Source organism: Choloepus didactylus, chromosome 8, assembly GCF_015220235.1.
Source record: "Choloepus didactylus isolate mChoDid1 chromosome 8, mChoDid1.pri, whole genome shotgun sequence".
Classification (NCBI taxonomy): domain Eukaryota; kingdom Metazoa; phylum Chordata; class Mammalia; order Pilosa; family Megalonychidae; genus Choloepus; species Choloepus didactylus.
The window spans coordinates 70660883-70673068 of NC_051314.1; the positions used below are offsets into that span (position 1 = coordinate 70660883).

Below are 12186 nucleotides of genomic sequence, written 5' to 3' on the forward strand. Positions count from 1 at the left end.
GGTAAGATCTCAAGACTTGTTGTGGACCACTGTGGGTTCCACAGAAGTCCTTCCCTGCTTTCTGTGCTTCCATCCTTTTCACTCTCACGAAAGAAAGCACTTCAGAATTTAGGAGTGGGAAGCATATTATCGAATAGTTCTAGTTTATATTCAAGGTAACCAACCTAAAACCTTAAAACTTTTAACTATTACTCATATTCAGTCCTTACAATATACTTTATAACAACAGTTGCTCTGTTTTTTTAAATAACAATAGGTTTGAGGTGGACAAGTCACTCAAATATAGGGAGAAAATATAAGTTGTCTTTATATTTTTATTTATTTTTCTAATGTCTACTTTTTGTTTTCTAATATACATATTAGCACAGGAGTACATATGTAAGATTCATACAACTTCATATTGGGGCTGTGTACATGACTTATTTTTCAGTAGGATGCAAAATCAAATATTTGGAAGACCTGTGGTTGAAAAGGGTTGAACTGGGGTTGGTTCCCAATCTTAGCAAACTGGGAAGTGAATCCTTTCTCTTTTCATTCTGTTGAAGACTCATGAAGTAAGAAAGCCAGTCTGCTGGACTGCTCTATTTATTTCATCTGAAGCAAGTACTGCCATTTGCTTCTGGCTCCATTTCATACCTGCAAGTTAGGCCCTTAGGGCTGGCTTCCAAGTATCTTGCTTAACCTACAAAGGCAATATAAAGCTGACTATTTTGCTTGGTATAACATTATATCTTTTAGTAAATTGAGGTTATCCAACCAGTGAGAACTGATTAAATTGTTCTCTCTCAGCCCCAGGAAGCAATTAAATACTAACTAAATGTTAGCTTAGAAGTTTGGAAAGAGTTATAACAGATAAGTGAAATCAGTAGTTAAGAGTTTTATACAGTTTAAATTAAAAAACAATGATTACAATTGGTATTTGTTTAAAGTAATACATTTGTAGCCCAAATAGTTCGTAAATTGTACATTTTAGGTTTTACCAACTTCATAAAAATACTTTGAGGACAGCTGCATCCACATTTCAATTACATGATTATTTCTTTGCCCATTCTTCTCTCTCTTTTCTTTCCCAAATAACTTCTTTCAGATATGGTTCAGGATAGAATTTATCCTCCTTATATTTTGTCCACTGCTTTTTAGGCAAGATCTGCTGTCTCATGCTCAGTTCCAGTACTCTCTTAATGTGAAACACCCTGTCATTATAAAGGTTCTCAGGAAGCCTTCTTATGGCTTCAGCTATTGTTATCATCTCTCGTTAACTGCAGTTTATTGAATCCTGCAGCATTGTAATACCATTTTTGAATACCGTCCAGCCACTGGCCTGATGCTGCAACAGCCATTTTGACCACCTGTGTCTTTTGATTGGGGAATTTAATCCATTAATGTTCAAAGTTACTTTTGTAAAGGCAGTATTTACTTCAACCATCTTATCCTATGGCTTTTATTTGTCAGATCTGTTTTTTTTCTCTCTTTTTATCCTTTCAGTTACCCTTACTAATACTCTTCAATTCTGTATCCTCCTCTAGACCTCTCTCTCCTATCTTTTCTTTTCAGCCACAGAACTCCCTTTAGTAGTTCTTTTAGTGCCAGTCTCTTATCAACGAACTTTCTCAGCTTCTGTTTATCTGTGAATATTTTAAACTCTCCCTCATTTTTGAGAGACAGCTTTGTTGGATGGTGAATTCTTGGTTGGAAATTCTTCTCTTCAAGTATCTTAAATATATTGTACCTCTGCCTTCTAGCTTTCATGGTTTCTGATGAGAAATCAGCACTTAGTCTTATTTGGCTTTCCTTGTATTTGGTGAATCACTTTTCTCTTGTGGCTTTCAGAATTTTCTCCTTATCTCCAGCATTTGTAAAACTGATTAGTATGTATCTTAGAGTGGGTCTGTTCAGATTTATTCTGTTTGGAGTATGTTGGATTTCTTGAATTTTCATATTTATGTCTTTCATAAGGGTTGGGAAAATTTTCAGCCATTATTGCTTCAAACATTCTTCCTGGCCTTTTACTTTTCTCTTTTTTTGGGATACCCATGATGTGTATGTGCACTTTGTGTTGTCAATCATTTCTCTGAGATCCTGCTCAAATTTTTCTACTTTTTGTCTATCTGTTATCTTGTCTGTTCAAATTCAGTTGGTTTATCCTCTGGCTCACTAATTTTTTCTTCTGCCTTTTCAGTTCTGCTGTGTGTCTCTAGTATATTTTTAATTTCATCTACAGTGTCTTTTATTTCCATAATGTCTGTTGTTTGTCTCTATATTCTTTTTCCAAATTTGTTATGCTCTTCTAGTGTCTTCTTAATATCCTCTATCTCTTTGTACACTTTCCTTCATTTCTTTGAATTGATTTAGGAGATTTGTTTGAATATGTTTGATTAGTTGTTCCAGATTCTGTGTCTGCTCCTTTTTGATTTGTTCTTTGGACTCAGCCATTTCTTCTTGCATTTTCATGTGCATTGTGATTTTTTTTCTGATATCTGGTCATCTCATTATCTTGATGGGTATGTTCTGAAGGTTTGTTTCTCTCTCCTAGGGTTTAGTTGGTACCTGAGTTTTCATAAGGGCACTGCTTTGATAGTTGGTTCACCAGTGTTTTTCAACCACAATAGGGCTGGCTACCCATGCATGGGGTATAGACCAGCTCAACAGGCCTGGAATAGAGTCTGGAAAGGCTCTGCAAAGCCCTGTTGTCCTCCTCTGCACTTTTCTGTCTGCCCAGCACATGGTGATCTTTGGTTACTTATTCATCCTCAGATGCTGTTAACTTCCTGGAGCCCCACAGAATCTGACCAGGCCAGGCTGAAACTGTGGGGTTTCTGTGCTTTTGCTTTGCTGGCCAAAATCTGGCTCAGTGTAGGGCTGTACCCTCCTCTGTACTTGGGTTGGAAGACTCGCACAGCCACCCCAGTCTGCAGCCATTCCCAGGCAAGGATCAGGCTGCCTCCTGCTGCTTCCCTCAAGGGTGGGCGATGGGCACCAGGAATTATAGTTTGTCTGCATTTTCTCAGACTCTTCATCCCTTATTGACCTGGGCCTTGATTGCCCTCCCTGTCCCCTGGGTCCCCAAACAGTTGATTTGGACAGTTTCTACCTGACTACTTGCTGCTTTTAGGGAAGATTCTGCTGTTCCCTCCCAAGTCCTCCAATTGGAGGCTCTACCTTTCGGCCCTTCTCTACTCCACCCTCCCCAGAAGCTTGAATCCTGCTGTGGGTCCCTGTGGGCTTGGGTCTCTGCGTCTGGCTATAGGTGGGGATCTGTCTCACTGCTGTGAGAGATTTTATAGTCTATGTCCCTGATGAGAGGTGGGAGGGATCCTGGCCACTGCCTTTGGGCACTTAGCAAGCTGCATGGGACCAAGTGAGGGGAGGGAAGAGGACCAGCTGGTCTGGGATGGAAGTTTCTTACCTGATTTTTTCTCTTTCTTCTATTCAGAGTTTGTGGGATCCTTCCAGTCTTTACCTTTCTCCAGAGTTCTAAGCAAATAAGATTTGTCCTTTTTTTTGCTGAATCTTTAGGGAGAGGTTTCCAGTAGCTGTCTTATGTCACCATGCTGATCTGTATTAATAATTTATACATTGCTTTACAATCTTAAAAAGTACTTCCAGGTATATTGTCCTTTTATTTTTGAAGTCTTCTTTATTTTTCTCATTATAAAATATACTATCTCTAGTTATTCTATGAATAGTATTCTATGAATCCTTTACCAAATTCCACTGGATGCTTTGTGGACCTTACGTATTTGATTCTAAAATTCCTCTAGATGCAAGAATGTTGAAAATGCAAAGCAGTGAGGAGAGCTTGACACTGCTACAAAACAGACTGTTATATAAGGGTTGGTTTCTCTGTTAAATCTCTATTTAATCCCTGCCTCACATTATCTTTTGATACAAAATTTTGGAAGTATTTGACAAGTTGCATGAGAAGTAAAAAATGGTATTTCTCAGTGGGGTGGAAGAAACTGTCAAGAATGACTTAGGTATAAATGGGAAGTTAGAGTATGAAAATGTTGGCATTTAAGAATCCTTGTGGAAAGAATATACTATTCCAAAAATGAATTATGCTGGAATAATTGACTATTTGAAGAAAAAGAGAAGAGGAAATTCTGCCTTGAACCAAACAGAAGGCTAAATTAGTTTGGTTAGAAAGCAAACTTAATAACAAAAAAGTATAAAATTATCTCTGGAAGTATACTACACAAAACTGATAAATGTGTTTGCCTCTAAAGAAAGTAACTGCTGTAGGTCAGTGGTGGTGGGGAACTTAATGGTCACTTTATAGCTTTTTTGCATGGTTTAAATTATTTACAATCATTTGCATTGTTAAAAACAATAAAATAAATATACACACTCAGCAATCCTACTTTGGGGGAATTAATCCTATAGAAATAAGACAAACATAAATATCATAAACCTGTAAAAGTACTAGAAGAAATTTTATTACTGGGGGAATGGGTAGGTCTTCATAAGCATACCGTTAATCTTACAAGTGATAAAATAATAGCTGATTAAACTTAATTAAAAAAATTAAAACTTTTGTCAGTTGAAAAACATCATAAGCAAAGTTAAAAGAAAGGCAACTATTTGGAAGAAAACATTTGTAACTTAAACTCCTTTTGCCTTATATTTTTTATTAATGTTCATTGAATTGCTCAACACCCATGCTTTGGAGAAGCTGGTTTACCAGGACATCTCATATCTAACAGCCTGAGTTTATGGCATTCTCTCTAAGGTGCTGATAACAATGGGACTTATTCCAAACTGTTTCCAGACTCTGTGTTTCTTCGTTCCAATTTTAGACTCTGGTGAGAAAGAATTTGATTGGCTCATCTTAATGTTGTTTGTTTACCTCTAATATGAAGTCCATGAGAACTGTTTATGATGATGAGATATGGTAGCTACTAGTCACGTGTGGCTCTTGAGCACTTGAAAGGTGGCACATATAACTGAGAAACTGAATTTTAAATTTTATGTAATTCTATCAATTTAAATTTAAATAGCCACATGTGACTAGTGACTACCATGGTGGACAGTGCAACTCTATATTAATCAGCTATGGACAGGAGGATAATAGTGCAGAGTTTTGTAACATAGATAAGCACTCAAGAAATTCTCAAAGGGGAATTACTGAGAATTGGGTCTACTACCTATTGTCCTATTTTACTAATGTGAGATAATAATAATAAATAGTTTTTAAATGATAGTTTCTACCAAAAATTCAGTTAGATGTTTTGTGTGGATTAATTTAATCCTCAAAGTAATTAGGAAGTAGGAACTATTATAATAATCCTTGTTATATTTTGAGACAGAAACCAAGATTTTGAAAAACTTAGTAACTTATCCAAAATAACACAGCTACTAAGAGACGAAACCATTATTTCAATCCAGACATTCTGACCGTAGAATATAGCCCTCTATCTGTTCTAAATTGCAATTGCTGTTCATTCAGTAGGACTACTGTAAATCCTTCGTTTCAAGAGGCCGCTTCTCCACTCTTCTGTGTACTTCTCAGATGATCTTAGTTGTCCATTCGTGTTTAAAAATGAGACACAGATAAGATGACTGGAATATCAATCCCTTTTCCACCCATTTCTTTTGAATTAACTGTTCATAAATCCTGGGATTGTCTGTTCCTGGGTCTTCTTTTTTTCTCCCTTAATTCTTTCTAAAACTTGTATAGTAGAAAGGGTTCGGTTCAGGGTGAATTTTGCTCTAGAAGGCAAATTTAGCCATGGGGGAAACTTTCATATGGTCAGGGAGTGAGTCAAGTCCCATGGCTTATTTGGCTCAGGTACTTAATGCACTTTAAATCTTAAATAGTCAAATCTCTGAACACCTGCTGTATTTTTAAGGGTACCCATATGATTACAGAACATCTTTAAAGTAAGGTTTAAAAATATTAATATGCTATAGTGAAGATTGATATTTTTTCTTCAAATATTATTGGAATTTTTCCCCCTTTTAAGACTCTAATTATCCTTTTGGTAATCCAAAAACATTTTGGAAATGTTTTAAATGTAACTGAACATGAATTTTGATTTTATATACTATATTTCAACCACGTACAGCCCAATTAAAGTAAACACTATAATATAAGGATATTAGTAGAATTTACAAAAATATGATTAACAAGTAGACATTTTTATGAAATGACTTCAGGCATGTAACACAAATGTAAAAATTACACAACTTTGTTTTCTTTTTAAACATTGTACAGAAATGTTGGGGCAGACAATTTTCTTAACTATTTAGCAAATTATCTTAAAAATTGTGAATAAGTGAAGAGTAGGAGGAGATATGAAATATGTTCTTGCAAAGCAAGGAAATGAATAAATAAAGTTCATTGTTTTGTTGTGCGTCTTTCATGGCAACTAAGTTCTTTGCATAAGAGTTAGATCTTGCATAGGTCTCCTCACGAATTATGAAGAGGCTTTTTGATGGATGACTGTTATCATTTAATAAAAGATAAAGAAATTCTTATTTAAATTTAGGTAGTGTCTCAACAAATAAACATATTTGTCCTGGCAAGTAGGCTTATATGAATAAATAAAAAGAAATAAGGGCAAATCTGATTTTATCCGGAAGCTTTAATTTTGACTTCTATCAGAGTTATTGATTAGCTAAACTGACTAATTATATTTTTTTCATTTGTTTTATTTTCCTTGCCCAAGATCTGGAAGAGATCAGAGTAGACTAGAAAAAGGGCGACAAGATAGAAATTTAAAAAGACGTGTTACAGGCCATGTTAATAGAGCTGATAATAGTAGATCCTAATTTGATAAGCTGTTCTAAAATATACCAACTAATTGATAATGTGAAATCAGCTTTTTAATATATCGAGTTATGTTTAGAGAATGCAATTTGCTGATGGTGTTATCTGACACCATTAATAAAAATCACTGTTATAATGGAAATGAAATAATGTATTAGCCAAATGATATGTCTAAGAACATTTTATAACTTTAATTTATTTTGAATTAATTTGGTTGAACTAAAATTATGATGATATATATTTTGGAGAATTAAGAACATTTTGAATTATTAAAGAAAGGGTATGTAAAATCCTAGTATGCAAATTCTACACATAGTTTTATGTGTTTCTCTTTATAAAAAATATGCCTATGTAGGCAACCCATTTTATTGGGACCTTTCATTTCCCTCTCAGAGAGCAGACAATAGTTTTGGTCTTCTATCCCTTATACCTGGATCTTCTCCCTTCTGTTTGCTCTGGTTAAGTTTCCCTCGGCTGCTCTTAAGGGCCTCTAGGAATGCTTTTGTTAGCCACAGAAGCTGTTGCTTGCCCGCAACCCACCTTCTACTATATAGCGTTCATATGATTTTGCTTGCTTTTGTCAAGGTCAGAAATTCATAACATTATTGTGAAAATCCCCATTTGCAAATATTATTTTATTATAAATTGATTTTGGTTGGATAGAACTAAAATTGTAATGAAATATTGTGGAGAAACAATTTAAAAGATTCCCATTTGTATTCAGAGGTTCTGATTCAAAAGGTCCAGGGTGGGGTATAGGAATTTATATTTGTAGTAAGTATCCCTCTGATGCAGGGAAAGCTCCAAACGGCAAATTCAAAGCAACAGGGACAAATCTACTATAATCAGACAACAATTGATAAAAACTAACAGATTCATAAACTTCTATATCTTCTAAAGTAAACACAATCCTAGAACAGAGATCAAGAGTTGATATTTAAATTCATTGTGGGCCATCAGTCAGTCATGGATAAATTATATGTGATATATTCCATTGACTAAGAAAGAATTATGTGCTAGAGCTAAGATTTTTACTCAGAATGCAAAAATGAATGTTTGGAAAAGGGACAGTTTAATTGAAAAATTCTCTCCTCAAAAACAATTCATTTGATTATGGTGGGCAAAGATGTTCAGGTCAGATTCTTCTGTGCATTCTGATATGAACTATTGAACTCATGCATTACAAGGCACATCATTTAATAAGGTACTTCAGCCAGTCAAACATTGACCTATCGATACATCATAGATGCCACAGGGATTGAAATGTAGTAGTCTATTTACTAATACCTGGCTGTCGACTTTAGTTGTGATGCATTTATTGGTAGTCAATAATATAAATGTGTATCTGCTAACACATTTAGTAGTTTGTTAAGAAAATATGTTCTTAATGGAACCAATCTAGCTTTAGATACCAAATTTTAAAGAGAAAGAAATAAGATTCAAAACTAAAGTTTTTCTGAGACATATTTTTAAATATCAAGGAATTTACAAGTTTCTTTTTTCTTTTGTTTTTATCTCTGTTCTGGTAGCAGCAATACAGTGTCATTTAAAATGAGTTAAAATAACCTTTCACTTATATACTTGGATTTCAGCAGGTGTGTGGCTATCCTCTGCCATTAGGACATGAGGGCTAATTTCAGGTTTGGATTGTGGTCTCCTAAATTTAGACATAATAACTCCTAAAATAAACATATAGAACAATTCTTTTTTCCCTGTTGCTTATGATAAATAGCCAAATGAGACAAATCATTTAATGCTAAAATAGACTGATTTGGATCCTAGTGTAATTGTGATTAAAATACAAAAAGGATAAATATATTATTAAAAACGGCTACCTTGGTTGCAGGCTTATGTTTTAACAGTGTTGACAGTAAAATTAACTCTCAATTATGTTTAATGATGGGGAATAGGTTGATGAGACAAGGGTGCCAAATCAAGTACCTGGGTTTTATAGCATGTTTAACAGCTATCACCTCTTTGAAAAAATGTTTCAGACAGTGCAAACATATTACATCCCATTAAGAAAACTAAAAATCAAGGCTCTCCTAATGGTGGAATATTATCATCAGTTAGAACAGAGAGGGTCTGGTTATTTATGGCCTGCAAAGTAGACATTTTGACTTATCCCGTGTTCTCACAGACATCTTTATTAGAAATTGTAATAAGTATGGAATGGCTTGATTTGAATGCCAACTAATTTCCCTTTCCTAAACTGTCCTCTGGAGGAAGTTTTAAATAAACAAGGGAAAGGCTAATAAATAAGAACAAGAACTGTGAGGAAAAAGAGAATCAAGAGGCCTAGATCATTTACAAAATATATAGCCTAGCAGACCTTGGGTAATAGAATGTTGAAGATTTTGTTTCAAGCAGTATAAAGGAGGAAAAACTTTTTAGTTAAGAACAGAGACATTTACAATGAAGGGAGTCTAGAAAATGAAAGAAATATGGGCACTTGGTCATTGTAGGAGAAAGTTTGTTTAACATAGGTTTAAGAGCATATAATCTAAAATCATAGAATAAAATTTACTTTTAATATGGTATGATACATAAATATATAATATAGTAAAGCATATTTACATTTTTTAAAATAGAAGATTTGAAAATAGAAAAAATTGGACTTGGTTTTAACTTCATGGGACTGCAAATACTGAAGATAACTGGAAAAATGGTAGGTTTTAAATGGTTTGTGCAGAAAGAATGGTTCTTCTACAAAACAAAAGATCATGTAAGTCTTCTCCCTAAGATATCTTTAATATAAATCTCAACATCTTAATAAGGATAAAAGACCCTTTTTATTTGGTCTAGACTGTAGCTCTACTATTTCAAGGACTTCATTATTTTTTTCAGCACTTTGGAGGAGTGCGGGGAGAAATGTGTTTACGTGTTAAGATCACCTGTGAAGATTTAACAAAACTTCTAATGCTCTATCTCTTCTCCATTAATAAAACCAGAATCTCTGGGAGTGGACCTAGGCAATTTTTTTTTTTTAATTTTATGATAAAACACAAGTGCAGAAAATCTCACCAAAATTGTATAGGTTATCATGTAGATTATTATACCCCTGTGTAATAATCAGGTCAAAAACTGAAACTTTGCCAGTCACCCCAGAAACCCTTCCATATTCTCTATTTTTAAACCTAAGCCCTTTTATCTCCCCAAAGTAACCACCATTTGGCTTGCATAGTAATCACTTCTTTGTGTATCCTTGACCCCTATAATTTAGTTTTGCCCAGGTTAAAAACAGTTATGCCTTTTATACCTGCATACATTTCTTTTCTTTACAATTTTTCTGTTGAAGAACATGGACTATTGGAGATTACAAAGTGTAGATATTCTAATTCAATAATTTCTTTTTCATTTATTACTTAGAAAACTTTCATATAGATAAGCTTGCCTTTATCTATTATTTGGTTATCCAGGAGTAAAGTGTTTATATGAAAAGAAAGATAAATACTTATTCCTTTCCCTTTCTTACCATTTTTCAAGATAATGAATCATTTTCCTGTCATTCTCCTTCCGCCTTAAATTAAATTAAATTGCATTTCCTATTATGGAGGAAGTTCAGTTTTCCCAAAGCTTTGGGAGGGAGGAGCTTCTTTGCATTGGCTCCTGAGTCCTTTGTCTTGACCCTAGATTTGATAATTTCCTTGCAATTTGATATGACAAGATATTCCAGACTCCCCTTATATAATTTCTGACCCAGATAAAGGTGGAGACATTTCCTAAAGAAGGCCTGCTTTCATTTGTTGGTTAATGGTTGTATTAGTCAAGGTTCTCTAGGGAAACAGAACCAACAGGAGATATCTGTAAATACAAAATTTTATGCAAGTATCTCAAGCAACTGTGGAGATGAACGAGACCAAATTCCATAGGGCAGGCAGCAAGCTGCCAATTCCGATGAAGGTGTTCAGTGAATTTCCCAGGAGAGGCTGACTGGCTGAAGTAGAGATGAAAATTCTCTCTTCTGACTGCTGAAATCATCACTTCTTTTAATGCCTTCAACTGTTTGGATTAAGTGTCTCTCGTTGTGGAAGACACTCCCCTTAGTTGATTATAGATGTAATTGCTGTAGATGCAGTCAATTTATTGATGATTTAAGTCTATGAAATATCCTTGCAGCAACAGATAGTGCAGTGCTTACTGGACCAGAAAACTGGGCACCATCACCTGGCCAAGTTGACACATGAACCTAACCATCACAATGGTATTTCAAGACCACAATCTGTGCACTAGAGGTGATCATTGCTACTAGGTTGGTCATTTTTATAAATCTCTTTGGTGGACAGGAATAGTATTTATAGATATAGATATATGATATATACATAGTATATGATTAAATACCTCATGACTTCATACTGATTCTTCTAATTCAAATTCAGTACCAGAGCATTTTTGACATGATGTCTTTCTATCTTAAATCTGTATTGTCTTTCTTCCAAACCAAGAATCCTTATTTTCAAGGGCACAGGGGATGCAAATTTTGAATACAACCTAATTTTCATTTACTTTCTCCTTCATTGTCTCCTAACTGTAATATTATAATGCATTCTATGTTTTAGGGAGACAGTAGTCTCAGAATAGCAATATGAATAGTACCATCACCAGTTTATTCCACTCCCTATGCATGTAGTCATTACACACTATGCTCTCTCCTTTTTAATCCTCTTTAAATCTTAGTTTTACAAGTAACTAAATGTTTAATTCTTGTAGTTTTTGTGCCAATGTATGTGCTGGTTTGAATCTGTTAGGTACCCCATAAAATACTATGTTCTTTTAATCTACTCTTATGGGGGCAGACTTATTGTGGATGGGATCTTTTTATTAGGTTGTTTCCAGTGGAGATGTGACCCACCAAACTGTGGGTGAGCCCTTTTGAGTAGACTATTTCTATGGAGATGTGACCCTGCCCATTCAAGGTGGGTCTTAATTAGTTGACTGGAGTTCGTAAGAGAGCTCAGTGAGAGAGAGAGAGCTTTTCTCTTGCAGCTTTCAAAACTCTTTCCTTGTCCTTGGCTTTTGATAGTTTGGCTACTAGTGTGTCTAGATGTGTTATTTTAAGTTCCTCCTTCTTAGGATTTGTTGGAATTTTTGAATGTGCATATTCATGTATTTTGTTAAATTTGGGATATTTTCCACCATTAGTTCTTTGAATACTCTTTCTCCTCCTTTATCCCTTTCTTCTCCTTTTGGAATTCTTATAATGTATGTATTGATTTGCTTGATGGCATTCCATAGGTATGTTAGGCCCTGTTCAGTTTTTTCCTTCTTTTTTCTTTCTGATTTTCAGCCTGAATCATTTCAGTTGTGTTGTCTGAATTCACTGATTCTTTCCTCTCCCTGCTCCAGTCTGCTGTTGAAACTCTCTGGTGAATTTTTCATTCCATTTATGGTGATCTTCAACTCTAGTGGTTCCTTTT

The 12186-nt window shown here is 34.7% G+C and overlaps 1 pseudogene; it reads right to left on the bottom strand.

The window, feature by feature from the left end:
- Positions 1 to 1033: 1033 nt before the first annotated feature.
- LOC119542671 lies at positions 1034 to 1340 on the bottom strand (annotated as a pseudogene).
- Positions 1341 to 12186: the final 10846 nt, after the last annotated feature.